The sequence below is a fragment of the Falco rusticolus genome, chromosome 4 (assembly GCF_015220075.1).
Source record: "Falco rusticolus isolate bFalRus1 chromosome 4, bFalRus1.pri, whole genome shotgun sequence".
NCBI classification, from domain to species: domain Eukaryota; kingdom Metazoa; phylum Chordata; class Aves; order Falconiformes; family Falconidae; genus Falco; species Falco rusticolus.
The window spans coordinates 22,444,538-22,461,381 of NC_051190.1; the positions used below are offsets into that span (position 1 = coordinate 22,444,538).

At 45.6% G+C, this 16,844-nt stretch overlaps 1 long non-coding RNA gene across 11 annotated transcripts in view; it reads left to right on the forward strand.

The window, feature by feature from the left end:
* Positions 1 to 98: 98 nt before the first annotated feature.
* LOC119146801 overlaps positions 99 to 16,844 on the forward strand; it is a 32,260-nt gene continuing 15,514 nt past the window's right edge. For 7 of the 11 annotated variants that reach the window (XR_005103832.1, XR_005103831.1, XR_005103835.1 and 4 more), the window contains exons 1-2: positions 4,372 to 16,361; positions 16,522 to 16,649. This is a non-coding gene — a long non-coding RNA (uncharacterized LOC119146801). Of the gene's footprint in view, positions 1,460 to 2,312; positions 2,426 to 4,371; positions 16,362 to 16,521; positions 16,650 to 16,844 lie in introns of those variants that run through there. The other 4 variants (XR_005103833.1, XR_005103834.1, XR_005103840.1 and 1 more) reach the window with 4 other exon arrangements.

The window sequence follows — 16,844 nt, forward strand, 5'->3', positions numbered from 1 at the left end:
CAGAAGAGGGTGGGCTAGGAATTCACTTTTTTTTTTTAACGAGCCAGCCTTAGTTATGAACTGTCGCTGCTAAGAGCATCGCTGTCTGTTACAGCAAATACCATGTTACTCCACTTGCACAGAGGTTAGGCGTACCACTGGGTATTTTGGGGAGGAAGGAAAAGACTGCCTCCACCAGAATTTGACAGTTCTTTGTCTCCAGGGGTAACTTGGCTCTGTCTCTGCCTTAGACCTGGCTAGCTTGGGAACACATAATTGAGGTGTGCAAGAAATAGCCTTCATTTTTTTTTTTCCCGGGGGGAAATGAGACTTCTCAACCATATCCTTGCAATAACACACAAAATAAATTAGTGGTTTGGAGAAGGGATTAGTCTCCGGTGAGGGCTTTCTTACCAGCTCCATTTGCCTTGGTTACTAGACATGAGGTAGATGCCTTTTTACATGCACTGGATTTTATCTGGTTAGAACAAGGGATGGCTCCTTACTGCAGGAAAATAAAAAAAAACCCCACACCTCCCAAAGCAAAAAGCCTCTTTCTTCCCCCATCCCCCTTTTGTTTTCCTTGCATAATGTTTTGAGGGGCAGCCTGCGCTCAAGGCAGTGATTTGATGCGGAATGAAGAAATGAAGTGTGGCAGTATCAAGCTGCTGGCCTCGTGAGCGGGTAGCTGAGTCTGCGTAAGTACTGACCTGCCTGCTGGGTTTCCTAATGCCACTGGCTCCAAGTGGGTCCGTGAAGAACCTGGTGCAGGTGGGAATTCTGCAGCAAGAACCTTGCTGGGCCTCTTTGCGGTCTATGCTCACGCTGTGTTTTAAAACTTGAATGTGAAAAAAAGATATCTATCACTTTAATGTATTTTTTCTGTTCCCCTCCCCCTCCTGGATTTGTTTTATTTTTGATTGACGTTCTCTCTTCTGTTTTCTAGTTTGTAGTCCTGAATCACAGGCTGTTGAGGCTGACAGGATGTTTTCTGTTGTCTGTCTTGATCAAACTCCGAGTTACCAGGAAATGTGTATTGCGCCTTAGTGATTGGGTTTTTGCAGTATTTTTAAAGTTCCTCTGAATTTCTGGGCGATGAGACTTTTGCCCATCTTGTGCTGCTTTTGCTGGGTTCAGACTTCAAAGTGTCATTTCTGAAGTAAGTGGAAGTGGGCTGAAATACTGATTTTTGGGGAAAGAACTGGAGCTCTGATGTTTTCACTGTGGTTGCACATTTACTAGTGGTGTCACTGCCCTCAACTACTGTTTGCTGTCTTTGCTTGTCCTGTCTTGCTGTCAGAATGTTGGTTGGTCTGAGTGTTACAGCTCTGAAGTGGGACTGAGTGTGTTGATTGCAGTTCCTCTTGGAAGTCCGCATTTAAGAAAATACTTCGGAAAAGCCGCTCTTCCTGTTTTCGGTGTTCTGGCAGATTTGAGGACAGTAAGATGATAGGTGATAAAAGACCCGAAGTCCAAAAGTGTGAGTGAGAGCATGTTCTGGTAGGGTATAACATATCGGGCAAACCTAGTATTGTGGCTGTGACAAGTGACTTCTGGTGGCTGTGGGCAGAGGGCCTTGGCTGGGGCTGCTGCGCGTGGTGGTGACGCTGTAGATCTGATCTGCTTCCACCAGAGACCACTCTTGTGCTACTGTTTGAAGGTTTGTTTGTCTATAGCGGCAAGGCAACAGCAGTATCTTGAAGGTGGAGTGTTGGAAAATGTAGTTTTAGAGCTTTGTGGAGGAGCTGCAAAGCGTTAAGGGGAGATGAGTGCGCAAGGCAGGGCTGCGTGGTGCTGCCAGCAGCCCAGCTCCCAGCGCTGCTCCGGCTCTGCTAGCTCCTAGAGACACTTACCTTTGATCTTGCTTGAAACTTCTTTTAGAGAGGAATTTTGTTTTGCTGGTCACCACTTGTATTGTTTATTCACCTAAAAGAGATTAGCAAGTGTTTGCTGAAAGATCCTTTGCACTACTTCTGCCTTATTTGCCCTCCACTTAACTCACACTGATGAGAAGCCATTTGACTGGAAAGATTATATTGAAAAGTATCTTCTCTTTTTTTTTCCCCTCCAAAGATGATGCAATTCCTGTTGCCTTAAATTTTGCATGGCTATAGAACATGACAGCTTGGGAGAGCTGTCTAGCCTCGTTAGAGCTTGAGGCTCATTAGCACAACTTGGTGTTCCGGTCACAAAGTTGGTTGCTCCCATTTTCCAGGAAGAAACTGCAGATTTCATTCTTAAAATAGTAACTATGAAGTTCTGTAAAGTGTTTTTTGTTTTGTTTTGGGGTTTTTTTGTTTGTTTTTTTTAATTATTCGGGCAATGCTAATAAGGGTGAAAAAGGTACCTGTGTGTCCCAGCCCGTAACGGGTGAAGATGCCCCGACCTGCAAGCTGCAGGAGGCACAGGCAGGAACGCTGCTGACAGCGCTGGGTGACGGACCCAGGTAGGAGCTGCTGTGGTGGCTGGGTGAACTGGGGTTGCTGGGACCTGCCGTGGCCCATGCTTTTTGATCGGGTGTAGATTTACCAGGCTGGGGAAGGAGCACCGTATTCCAGTCTCCATGAGGAGCAGTTAGTGTGGCTGGGAGCATCCCAGTGATGCCCCCTGCTCTTGGGGAGAGCGGAGGCCGTGTGGACTTGCTCCCTCTCCTCAGAGGACATTGCTGCACGTTGTTGGAGGCAGATCACAAAATGCAGTGGTATTTGCACACTTGAGGCAGGTGCTCTAAAAAGGTGAAAAAAAAATCAGAAAAAGAAAAAATATTTTACTTGTTAATATTTTTGAATAATCGCAATTACTTGCCCTGTAAAGCCCAGAGGCTTTTGCAATAATGGCAATCTGCATACTATTAATTTTTTATAATGTTAATTTGGTGAAATAAGTAATTCTTAACATTAGTAGCTCTTGGAAAGTACCATGAATCAATTATCTTCATCATGTACCAGTAGTGCTGGCAATCTGGCATTATATGGTTTTGCCAAGGAGCTGCGTTTTGTTAACTTCAGATGAAATACAAAACTCTGTTTTTGAAAAAATACTGCTTTTTCCTCCTCTTTTACAGAGGAGATTGATTTTTAAAGCAGCCTTCAGGAGGAAAAATTAACTCTAAAAGGAGTTTTTAAATAAGCATTTTTAATAGAACAAATATCCCCTGCTCTTGGATGTTGCTTAATGAAAAAACAAATTATGCGGTAGCTACAGATTAGTTTTGTGTTTGGTTTTTTTTTTTTGCAAATGATTACTCCTCCTTTCCTCTTGCTTCCATACCTGCAGCTGAGTGCAGCACTGATACACCACAGCAGAGCCTGGATCTGCATTTTATGCACATCAACAGGCTTTTTGCCATTTTAATGTGCTGTCATTAGACAGTATGGTACTCTGCGTCGTGTAGTAAGAATAATTAATTCATTATTCAGTGAAAGAAAAATCAGATTCAATAGAGTGGGCTGTTTCTTTTCCTAACCCTTTTCCCCCACTACTGTTTTTAAAATTTCTGGCTTTCTTTCATTTCTTTTTCCCCACTCTATAAGCCCCGCCCATGCATTTTGCACGCGATTGCACAGTGATGGGAGGCTGGCTGGCTGGCGTCCTTTGCTGCCTGCTGGGGCAGGGCAGGTTGCAGGATGTTATGCAAAGCTGCAATAATAGCCGGTGACACTGTGATGGCAGTTTTATGCTCGCTGGGTCACTGAGGTTGGGTGGCTGCTTTCTGAGATAGTGAGTGATGGAGATGCTGGCTGGGGCATGCTAGAAACGAGAGGCTTTGGTTTTGCCAGCTGCAGAGTGGGGTGTGTGGCTCTGTCCTGTACCCCACGGCTCAGCCAGGGATGCCCCAGACATTTTTCGGGCTGTGCAGGAGTGATGTGCTGATTGCTGCAGCCACCACCCCCAGCTGGTAGACACTGACCTGCAAAAAAGCCTGAGAAAAGCTCCGTAAGGATACTGGAAAGGATACTGGAATTGATGCTTTTCATTTAAAATAGGTGAAATTCCTAAAAATAGTTGAATTATGGCACAGACACACAGTTGTGCCTTGGAGTAGGTAGAAGCTTCTCTCCGCTGCTTCTATTACAGCTTGGCTTTCTGCTTCATCATCTTGGGGGGGGGGGGGGCAGGGAGGGGAGCTGGAAGGGCAGCCTTCCCAAAACCTCTCCTCAGATCCCAGCAGCTGCTAAACACAGGTGAAGTTCAAACAATAGCAGCATCCCAGTCTGCGACTAGAAGAAACCTGAAATAAGACTTTTTAGTAGTGCCTGTAGCGATAGGAAAAGTGGTAATGGTTTTGAGCTCAAAGAGGGCAGATTTAGGTTAGATATTAAGAAGAAATTCTTTGCTGTGAGGGTGATGAGACACTGGCCCAGGTTGCCCAGAGCAGCTGTGGGTGCCCCATCCCTGGCAGTGCTCAGGGCCAGGCTGGATGGGGCTGGGAGCAACGAGGTCCAGTGGGAGGTGTCCCTGCCCACAGCGGGGGACAGAAACTAGATCATCTTTGAGGTCCCTTCCAACCCAAACCATTCTAGGATTCTACAAACACCTGTTCAGTGCCACCCTTCATACCTGTGATCACCCGTAGCAGTCGGTGGGAGCAGGACACGGGGCACCTGGCTCAAACACCAGCAGACCCAGGGCCGGAAGTGCTCTGTTAGTGCTCAATCCATCGATGTGGGAAGTTCCTGCTTGTTAGGAAATGCAGGTGAGGTCCTGGCCCTCTTCCTTATTTCATGCTCCCCAGAGGACATTGCACATGAAGATCTGACATCTGGTTTGTCCAGCCAGGAGGTCCCGTGGAGCTGTGCTTCCCGGTGGAAATCAGTGTATGAGTTAGGTCGGTTCTTTGCACGGATGCTTTGCACCTTCCTCCTCCTCTTTGAGCACTGGCACAGGTTGCCCGGAGCAGCTGTGGGGATGCTCAGATGGGTGGCTCTGCTCGAGCAGGGGGTGGGACCAGGAGACCCCAGAGGTGCCTCCAGCCTCTGCCAGCCTGGGATCTTCATGGTGACCACAGAGGCTGCAGCGAGTGGTGCTGGTGGTACAGGAGGGGTTGGATCTGAACCTGATGTTCTCCTCTGGCATCGGGGCAGCTCCAGGCACTGCAGCAGGACTGCAGCCATCTGAATCCATCAAAATTTGCTTTAATTGCAAACATCGGGGTAATGGGTTTGTGGCTCTGCGGCTGCTGTAAAGCACCTCCTAATGGGGGATGCTTTGATAAGGTTAATGACTCCTCAGCTCCTGAGATGACTCTCCTTAAAACATCCTGAAAACTCAGCATTTGGCACTGGCTGAAAATGTGCAATAAGGAGAAAGAAAGGAGGTCTGATGTTAATTTTGAGACTCATTGATGTTCAGGCAGTTCATGTATGAACGGAGATCAGTGACATAAAAAATAAAATACAGGGTCTCCTGTGTTTCAGTACAGCCTTGGTTTACTCATGGCTGCCTTCATCCTGGGAATGCATTTGCACTGAGATGTGACACACAGAGGCAAAGCAAGGATGGGACCGTGGAAGGGGGTTTAAGATGATACATTTAAAACTTCAGAAATGAAAACACTATTAAAAATGTATTATAATGTGAAAAATGTAGGCTTTCACTTCTGTTGACACACAATTACTAGGTTTGGAGGATTACTGCTTCTGAATTTGTTTTGCTACTGACAGAACACAAATGAGCACCAGAACTTTTTGAACCGGGGAAGCGATTTAGCAATCAGTACGATGGTAAAGAAAAACAAATAGACCTTGTCTGTTAGCATGCGCTAGCCCTAAAAATACACAGTAGTAATTTCATGGGTGACCTGTGCTGTAATGTGATGCTGACGATCCCGAGCTGAATGCATATTTGTATTTTGGTTGCCTGCTTGTTAGCAAAACGAGCAAATGGCTTTTGTAGGGCTGATGTGTTGGGATGCAAAGGCGAACTGGATGACGTGTGACAGTACTCCGCAGGAGCCATTGCCCCCTTTTCCTGCCTGCTTGCCCGCAGGTTCGTGTTTCCTTGTGGATAACAAAAGCCCTGGAGGCTCTAAAACAGTAAAACTCTGAGGGCTGGCTTTTGTCACATGGGCTGGCGGTGTTCCCCTGCCATGGGTGATGCTAGACCTGTGGCAATGGCAGGGGTGCGGTGCCACGGGCACGGCACACTTGTCCTGCTCACTGGCAGAGCTGTAGCTTTGCCTTCAGTGCCTAGTTTCCTCCAAACCATGTTTTGGGGAAGAGAAGTGTGCTCAGCCCATCTTTTCCCTTTCTTTTTCAGGGTTCTCTCTAGCTTAACACCAGAAAGATTTCTCTTCAGCGGGTGAGGAATGTTTCAGTTGGGTGATTAATTAGTATTGCTATTAATACAAGATGTGATTCCATTAGATTAATCTATCTTATTGGTCAGGCTTTAATTAATTAGGTAATAAAAGCGACCCTAAAAAAAAATCTTGAAGGCTGGTTAATGAAACCCATGGATCTACTTATTAAGAATTAAAACCTTTCTCCCTTTAATATTTTTCTGCATTATTAAACCCTGCTCAGTTTCTTTGTATGGTTTGTCCCATCAATAATGAGAGCCTTATTTCTGAATTGCTTTGTGTGAGCCAAGAAATCTAATATTATCTAATTAGGGACAACTCTTCCTGCATAATAAGTACAGGAGCAGCAAAATCAATTTGTTCCAGGCATTTGGTATTACTACTAAAAAAATCCAGTCTGATACACTGTATACTGCTTTTCATAGAAGAGAAAAAAACAAATCATCTCTGTAGGTGAAGAACCAGTCCTATCCCTGGGGTGGCTGGAGGCTCCGGTGGGGAACACACCTGCCTCCATCCCAAAGGCGCTGTACGAAAAGACATAGTTTTGAAGAATTTACACAGTTTGAATGCATCCATCCCATCCTTGCCCTGTATGTTTTGGTGCATAATTATTTAATTCCTGACAGGTTTTGAACAAGTTAGTGTCAGATGAAGTGGCGCTGCCTCCTGTGTTATGGGAGGGATGCGATAAAATGAGTCTCTGTTTTGTTTCCAGGGTGTTGCTTTAGCCTTTCCTTCCTCTTGCCTGGCACCAGGGACTGCGCTGGGATTTGCGGCGATACAAGTTCAGTGAGATTTTTGCTGGAGCGGTTCTGGGGCTTTAATAACTGAAGGAATCCAGAGGATCTCTTGTTATTAGCACAGAATGAAAATTTTGGTTTAGAAGCCAAGATTCATTAAGAAATGGGGAAAGAGGCATTTAAATAACAAATGCATGTTTAAGGCTTCCGAAAACTGCAGTTTGCCCAGTGGTTGTGCTGGGGGAAAAGTCCTTACACCAGTTGATCTCCAATACCACTGATTCTGTTCTGTTCTATAATACCACCATGCTTCTGTGATTCCAGGCTGGATAGTTGCTGCCGGTCATCACTGCTTGGGAGAATGAAGTGCCTTCACTGCACGGGTGTCTTTAAATGTAAAGACTTTCTGATACAATGACACCTAGGGAATTTTGTTTCTACTCTTAGGGATGCTGCTGCAACGCTGTCAACTGTCGACCTTCACTTACGGCCCGTGGAAACGCTCCCGAGTCCTCAGGCCTGTGGTGTTCCCAAAGGCAGAGCACGGGTTTGGAGGGACTTTGGTGCGAAGAGCAGGAGCGTGGTGCTCCCCATAACCCTCTATATTAGCAACTTTGTCAGCTGTGTTGGGAAGGTGGTGGGAACGCAAAGCAACGCAAGTGCAGAATTGCACCGCAGGGACAGGCAAACATGGGTTTTGTCACTTGGAAATGGGGGAATGAATAGAGCTGAAGCCCAGAGGACAGATGTCACACCTGTACAGATACTGTGTTAGCTTGTGCAATGTAGCAATAACAGGCACAATAAATTAATGGTACCCTGAAATGAAAATTCAGGATAGTTTGAGGCTTATGTTGCTGAAAACCCGATCATGAAGCATTTACCTGGTGGTAAAGCTGTGGGGTTTTAATCGATACTGGAGGTTGTTTGTACTTACCCTCTTAATTTAGAGGTTATGATTTTTAAATACTGTTCTGAACCTTACTATTAGATTAAGGACTTCTTTGAGGTCTGTGCCGTGAGGTCTTATTACTGATACTTCTCTCGGTGAAAAAGAAAAGTTTTTTTTGTTCTTCCAGCTGTAGTCATTGAGCAGAAGGAAGAACCGAGAGCCCCTGCAGGAACCTGGGTCCCTCCAGGAGCGTGGGTGCTCTTCTGCTCCTCTGGCTGCTTTGGAAGCTCGTGGTCCCTGGAAGGAGGTTTATTTCCCAGCTCCGCAGCCGCTTTTCCTTCCTGAATTGCACCGGTTATTACCCACTTACTTTTGACTCTCGGGCCTTTTCTCATTTGCGTTCTAAATATCAACTACAGCTTAAAGCAGGAGTGGTTTATTTTCTTGGGAGGTAGGTGAAGAGACTTTAGGGATAAGCTTATGCTTCTTTACACACAAAAGCACTTCTGTAGCTTTCATGCTCCTGGTGCTGATGGGGAAATGCTGGTTTCAGAGGTCTGCTAGCCTGGGTACTAGTGGGCATACTGCAACCAAGAGAATGTTAAGAAAATGTCAGTGTGACCCGTTAGATTTCACTCAAACCTTGACAAAAGAACATAAAACCTGATCAGTAGGAATTTGTTTCCATTGCACCGAATAGCATTATGTACAAACAGATGAGAATGGCTTTTGGAGTAAATACTCGACAGCAATTTAATTTTGAATCTGTTTATGTGAAATCCTTTTTGAACGGAGAGATGAACTGTAATCCTCTGCAGTACGATGCTCTGACTCCTGCTGAACCATAGTCGCGTTGCTATTTCTGTTTTCCTAGTAGTGAGCCTTTGGGGTCTGATCTTATTTTCTTTGGCTATGAGCAGTGCTAACCTGTGTCTGCTTTATAGCTTCCCTGTTGCAGCTCCCAGGCTATTGTAGCAGTGTGCTTGCCACTATAATTACAATGTGTAATTTATCTTTGGTTCTCAGATTCTCCGGCGTAATTTCCTGGAGGGATAGCTCAAATGATAATGAATGCATGGTTATGAAAGTTGCATTGCCTTGTAATAATAGCAAAAATGAAAGGTAAATTAAACAAAAACATATTAGGGCAGGCTATACTGAAACGGAGCAGGTTTCACCTCTGTTTTGGCTGCAGTTGGGGATGCGCTCCTGCTGGGGAAACACACGTGCCCTGGTTTGCTGGAGCAGCCAGGTCAGTGGAGGGAATCCCCTTGGAAAGCCCTGGCTCCAGCGGGGCTCAGGTACTGGCTGGGAAATGGGGATAGCTGTTGGGACCTGGGGAAGGAGAGGTAATCCTGGGGTCAGACTTGGTATGGGTGATGTGTGGGGGGTATATTGATATAAAATGATGTTTTATCAGTAAGGCAGCAATCGATAAGGCTATTCTAACCCTGGATTCTTGCCGTTAGTGCAAATCCTGGCTTGTAAGAATCATACAGTTGAGCTCAGTGAACTCAATCCTAATTAGTTGTGCTGCAAGCCCTGAGTGGGGTCTGTAGACAGCCTCTGAACCCAGATTTACAAAAGCTTTGAAAACCAAAAATTGCTCAAAAGGGGGTGGCTTTCCCTGCTACAGCCAGAGCATCACCCCGTGCAGCCAGATCCCTGGGGGTGATGGTGCTCCTAGGTGCAATTTCAAAGCAAAAAGTAACTTTTGCTTTAGAAATAAAGATGAAAGGCGTTGGCCTTGCTGCTGTGTGCTGTGTACACGACACAATGCAGCGCTGCGTCCCGCTCAAAGGTGTGAGCTTGATTTCTCGTGGCTGTTGCAGGAGGGCTGCAGGGCTCTGGGCAGTGGGGAGGTGCGTGCTGCAAACCCCAGCACAGCTGGTGCTGTGGGAGAATGCAGGTGGGCTGATATATTTAACTCAAAAGGTACTGAAAGGATACCTTCCTTTTGCCTAAAGGAACAGTGAACTTTAAGGTTTTTAAAAATTGTTGTTGATTTTTTTTTAATTGAGTATAAGTAAGTATCTGACATTATTTTTTTTGTTTTATTCTTCTGGTTTTGTCCTGGTTGTGTGTGAAAACCTGAAACAGTGTTGAGACCAGAATGACCAATATACCCTAATGTTCTCTTCCATTAAAGACCATGAAGAAATGTGGCAATTCACATGAAAGATGGGATTTCTGCCCAGCTCTTCTCCTGTCTCTTGCATAGATTTAATCCCAGACTACTGAAAGAAAAACTCCTGCACTGCCAGTCGTGTTTCCCACAGGTTGAAGGTATTAAGAAATCCTGGGATTATAGATCAGCACAAAGCTGGGCTGGCAATGCGGGATGTCTCCATGTGAATGGCAGTGGAACAAAGTGGCTCCCACCAGGGCCTCGCCAAGATTTCCCGACAGAAATCAGTGCAATTAACTTATACACTGCCACAGCTTCATGTCTGAAAGATAAGATCTACAGTGCTGTAAATCACAGTGGAAATTTCACACTGTGCTTCCTAAGCAGAGCGTGTGCAGTATATAACTGTCATTTCCCCATTTAACTATCATTAAAATTAAGTGCTGGCTGGAATCGGTGGTATGTGAAGGGAGACCTTGTCATTAAGAGTGAACTGGAACCTCAGTGCATTATACAAATTAATTGAGCTGAGAGCCCTCAAAGGAAACAAAGACGTAATTAACAACTTCTGTATCAGTTCTAATAGCTTAAGAAGAAAACTACGACGTGATATGGAGGCTGACAGCATCACTCTGCAGAGTTCCTGTGCCGTCCTTGCCCTACTGGTGCTGGGCGCAGCCGGGCTGGGTGCTGGGCGCTGCTGCCGCGTTAGGAGGAAAGTGCTTTGGGTTTACACCAGGGTCAGGCTGTGATTCCCAGGCTTGTGCTGCGCAGGATTTTCAGGGGTTGCTGGTGGGGTGGAGGTCTCTTTGCAGGGACTCGTTAGTGGCAAGTGGAGTATTCCTTTTCAAGTGACGTTTTCGTCTTACAGATATTGAAGAATGGAGCCCGGTCAGACCTTAACTACTGTCCTCAGGCCGCAGAGGTGCCCTGTCACCAGCAGGGAAAAACTTCCTCCGCGAGAGGAAATACGGAGACTTTGTGGTGCAAAATTAAAGCATAAGCTTTAGGAAAAATGGAATAAAAGCCTGAGATCAGATATATGTTTGTAAGTTAGGGCTTTGCACGAAGTCCTCCGACATTGCCAGCAGCAGTCCCTGTGCTTGCGGTAGGTGCTGGGTCCCCACGGCCCCCTCCGTGGCACTGGTGTGCAGGGCATTCGTCGGTGGAGAGCTGTCTGCTCGGCACGGGGCCCTAGATCCTCAAGCTCCTTACAGGATCTTATTTTCAGTAATCTCATGTATTATTTAATTTCTCTAACTTCTGAAAGCATCAATAGGTTTAACAGCCTCTCTCACCGCTTGGTCCTGAGGTGGGACAAGGGATGCAGGAGGCTGGAGGCCATCCCCGGAGAGCCGCCGTGTGCTGCCCTGCTCCTCCAGCATCGCTGGGGAATCAAGTGCCGTGCTGGCAGGTCACACCGGTCAGAAGTTGCCTTCTGCCTGGCAAAATCTGTTTCTTTTGATGATTTCCATGGCAAAGAAAGCAACCCTGACCGATATTTTCAACTTGCTTTTAAAGAAGAGGGAGCATTTCTGCCTGTGTCCTGGCCCTGCTGGGTGATGCTGGTGTAAGTCACTTCAGCTTTCTAAGCCTGGCTCTTCATTGCTTTTCTAGTTTATTTAGCCTGCAAACCCATACATGTTTTTGCTAGGCAGAGTGAAAACATTTTGCCTATTAGGACAGGTGGCAACAGAAGGTGTGGGAAAGCTTTTTTAAAAAATAACAAATTTGGAGAAAGCCAAGGAGGTACAAAATTTTTCTCAAGATCTAATTATTCCATGGAATGAAAAAACAGGCTTCTTGAACTTGCTTTCTCGGGGTTATATTAATATGAAGCATTTAATCATTAGGGAGATGAAATTAGTTCACCTAGATTGATCTCTAAGCTGAAGTGGAAAGTTGGACAAAATAATCATTTCATAGACTTCCTTAGAATAATAATTTTCCTGAACAATTATGCTGAAGGACATCCGCTAGTAACCTTGTGGGGGTCTGATACCTGCTTATTCTGCATCTGAAAAGAATAATAAAAAATGTGTAGCTGTTACTTTTTAGAAACAAGAGTGGGAAGTTTGTGTCTCCGATGCACACGTGCACAACTCTGTGGATGCTGAAGTGGATCTCAGACCTCATGGGAAGGTCTCAAAGACCTTCATTGTTTCTGCTTTTCTGTTTTTTTCATTTTTTAACAGAAAGGCTTGGTTTATGAATATTTAAGGCAAGTGTCTTTTCTCCTCCCAGATTTTAATTTCCAGGAAGGAACTGTGATTTTAGCAGCTGCTCTTTGGTTTTTGGTCCTGGCTGCAGACAGGTGTAACTGTCAGAATTTGTCTGAAGGATGGGAAAAGCCAGAATAATAATTGAAAAGAAATGTAGCAAGTTGTTACTAGCATATCATAACAATCAGGGGGAATGTGTTTGCTGACTAGTCACCAGGAGGTCTCCACAGGTGGTCAGGACCTACACTTCCAGCTTCTTTTATCTTCAAGGGACTTTGTGACGTGGCTGTTGGTAAAAGGCTGGGAGGTGCCCTTGGCAGTAAGGGTCTGAGGCTGCCGGTGAAACGTGCTCTGCTTTATGCCCAGGGGTCTCAAGGCGTTGCATGAGTTTAGAGGAAAGGTCTTGGCCCCGTGGCTGCCGTCGGGCTGGATGAGACCACGTAGAAAGACAATTAGAAACTGTGTTCTCGGTGTTGTAAAGCCTTTTTGAGTCAGACGCTGAAACGATGTTGTGTCACTGCAAATTGTCACTGCGGCTTCTTGTCCACGAGCTACAGGTGGACGGGGCTGGGCTTTGTTTTCCCCCACCCGACGCTACAGCGTACTGGCCTGAGCACGGCGGGGTTCAGGGCAGGGTTCGCCTCTCACTGGCTTTAGCGTTTGAGATCGGAAGCAGTGATGTCCGTGAGCCAAATCGGTGGCGGTGAACCAGGGTGCAGAACCCTCGCTGGCAAAGTAAAAGGAGCATAATTCAGGATTTACCTGACCCTGTGCATTAGTAGAGGACTTCCAGTCCGAACTGCGAGCCAGCCCATCTGACAGATGTCTCTTAGGAGCACAGCCTGTTGATTACCAGACTTAAGTGGTTTTCAAACTTTTCAAATGTGGAGAAGACCTTCTGTTTGTCTTAGAGGTTTAGTATCAGAAAAAAAAAATATTTATAACCTAAAAAATTACTTAAAGTTTTAAATAAATATGAATGTAGGAGAACCCAAGCCAGCACCTGAAAACACGTGAGGCTGTTGATACCTGTATCCCCCTTCAGTGGTGAAGATCAGCTGCGTAATCTGCAGCGACAGCCTCAAAATGTATCCCAGATGATACTCTGAAATAGTTGCGTTGCCAGAATTAGCAGGGGAGCGGGGGAAGGTGGCATCTTGTCGAGTTTAACCAGTGCCTGGCCCCTTCTGCAGGCAGTGGCTGGCACAGACAGCCCCAGTGAGCGTTTCGGGGATGTACTTGTAGTAGAGCTTTCAGGAGGGAACAAAAAAAAGCCTGTAGCTGGCTATTGCCAGATGACTCAGAATAATGACAGTGTTAGCAGTAAACAGTTTTAATTTATACAGGTGACATTTAAAATGCAAATCAGACCTTAAGATAATTGCTGGAAATAAGGAAGCCTCTGTTGGTTTAGGGAATATTTCCAGTTTCTATGGAAATTATTTATAATGCAGTGAGATCAATGAAGAAGCTCATGTCTTAGAAGACTTGGCTGGAGTTGCTCCTCATTAGAGTCAAAACATGTGTTTAAAGGGAATGCGTGGGGACAGGAGCTTGTGGTCAAGGTAATATGCTGGGAAAAAATACTGAAATCTGTTGAAACAGATACTTTTTCTGCTGATACTGCAAATGCAGGACCAGAACCAGATGGTTGTTACCACAGATGTGTGTGCCTAACTGCTCCCTGAATTAACCTGAAGTTGCACATTTGCTTTCAAATTTAGGGATTATTTTTTATTTTTGTGCATCTTTTACACGTTTTTTTGTGCATTTTTTACATGTTAATTAGTTCACATGCTCAGTCTCAACTTGGGCTTGGTTCTAGGAATTACCTTTCCCTTAATTAGTGCCTCTTGTGGTAACCTGCCAGTCAACTCGTTCATCTCCTGGCGGTACTCTCCTTGTTTCAACAAAGAACTTGCTGGTGTTTAACGAAGCGTTTAGCAGGACATACAAAAATGCGTGCATCTTGAACTAACCATTAACAACTCATTTGTTCTAATTGTCTTAAAGTCAAACCTCAAACAATACATTTAATTTTATTAATTATTCCCTTCATCGTTTGATGTCACTGGGATGGGTGCTGCTCGCTCCGCTGCCCTTGCGTTTCATCTGCTGCATCTCCTGTATACCTCCAGCCTCACCTGGGCTGATGGTGCTTCGCATTTTAATGCTGTATATATTGTTTAGTGGGCTTTCGAGTGCTCTCCTCCAAAGCAATTATTTTCTCCTTGCCGTAGGTAAAAGCTACCAGAGAGAGTCCTCTTGGGGAACTCAGCATCTTTATCTGATCTATAGCCGATTTCTGTGCTCCTTAGAACCATCGGTCTTGTTTTATGCTTTGATTTTGTCTTCCTCTACCGAAGCTGGACTTCTAGCTAGAGGCTTTGGGGATTTTTGGTGATGGTTGTCTGAGTGCTTTTTTTCTGATCAGCCTCCCACATACACTTTAATTTATTTGATATTCATCCTTCTTTGTACCTTGCTTCCAGGTTTTTTATTCCAACTTTCAGTACACCATGCCATTTACCTAGTTAGCTATAAGATATGATCTCATAGTTTCTATCTGAATGGTTTCTCATTAGTTTGTGTGGGTGGGAATGTGTAACACCCACGTCTGTGTGTGCTCCCACACTGTGTGTATAAAAATGTATCTTTTGGATAGAGAAAATGAATAAAAATGTGATTCTAAGTTGAAAAGAGACAAATTAGGTAATTTTTGCTTGTGGTTTGCATATATGTCCAATGCATTTGTAAAACGTCAGGTGTGAGTGTGCACAGTGCGTGCGGAGCTGTTACAAGGGCACGTTCAGAGGGCTGGAAATCCAGCAGGTGACCGGGATCAGCTCTGCTGGCTTCCACGAAGTGTTGCTGAATGATGCCAGCCTCTAGTCTTGCTTCTTCTCTAAACCTGTGCTCCCAGCCGGTTGCTAGCATTACACTGGGTGTTAGTGTTGCACTAGCGTTACTGGATTCACTTTGTCTCCAGGTCTGTTGGGTGGCAATGCTGTGGAAACAAAGAGGATCTGAGGCTGTAGCTGCCCCCCAGTGTCCACGTGTCTCTTGGTGCCACAGCTGCATCCCCCGCGGGGCTGTGCGATGCCGTGCTACCTTGAATGAAGCTTTGATGGCTGTATTTTCAATAAAAACCTGTTCTTTTCCCTACCTAGGTGCTGTTGTGTAAGGGAAGAGGAACTCGTCCTTTTACCTCACAACTGTACCTGTAGCTGCTCACGCAACCAGCCCGCCCCGGCTGCAGCCCCCCTGCAGCTCTCCCCACCTGGAAGATTCATTCCAGCTCCCACCTGAGGTTCTGCCTGACCTTAAAACTTCCCAGAGGGCTCATTCATCCACCCCAGCGCTCCCACTGCCATGAGACCAGGCATGTGGAGTTATTTGCATCTGTCTAGGGCCAAATCCCTTGCAAAGGTGTAAATCAATGCAACTCAGTAGATGTAATTTGGCTGCCTACTGGTGTGAGCTTGGAACCTGGCATATGCAAGAGGTTGCTAATATATTATTCATTTTAGTGTTATCTTTTAATTCTTTATTCTTTGTATCGCCTGTACTGAAAATACGGTGATGTGCTGTTATGTCTTCTCTATCTTTAATTGGGCCTTTTAATAAGACTTAAATACATTTCCATATTCAGGTTAATAACTTGCAGTTGCACTTCACACTAATGTTTTTATTAAGTGATCCATTGTTTTTGCAGGTTAGAGAACTCAGCAAATCCGTAAGCTATTTTTAATAAAATCTGTAACCACCTGATAGCTATTACAAACTATTTAAAATTAATGCTGTTCACATTTGCCAATGTTTATAACAGTTCTAAATTCTTGAGCACTTATAAATGATGTATAAAAAGCAGCGTAATAAGCATATTAATGTCTTTATCCACCTTTCACGGCAGCCTGTGCTGAGGGCTGCGGACAAGGTGAAGCAGACTGAGAAGTTCTCTCCTGCCCCTTGCAGGACGGTGGTGGCTGGTGCCCCGTGACCGGCGTGGAACGTGGCGGTGGCTGCGGACACTCCTGAGCAGCCTCAGGGTTGGCGTGGCACACGCATCTTGGTTTCGCTTTAATGCCGGAGACAGGTAGGACTTGGCGGCAATGCCAAGTGTTTCCCTGCAGTTGGGACTCTTAAAGGAGCCTTGTGCTGAACCCCTAACCCCACTGAGGAAATTCTGAGCAGAAGCACCCTCCTGGCAATGTGACCATTAAAGCCAGCTGGCGTGTTGCTTTCTCGCCATACAGGGAAACTAGGGCTGCCTGAAGTGTTTCTGGCCCAGAAGAACAAAGGATGCTTCTACTCCCTCTGCAAAGAAATTTTTTCAGGACTGACACCCCCTTTGGGTCTCAGAGAAGTCACCGCCAGGTATCTGGTAAGGATGCTCTTTTGTACTCTGTAACAAGAGGAAACTCTTAGTGGACTCACCTGGGACAAGACCTGAAAGGTTCTCACGTTGCTCAAAGCCCTGCAGGATCTCAAGGGCCCGTCCAGCTGTGGCTCTCTGCAGCCAGAGCAGAAACCACAGGTCACTGGGGTGGGTGTGTAACTCTTGGGATGTTTGGTCAAT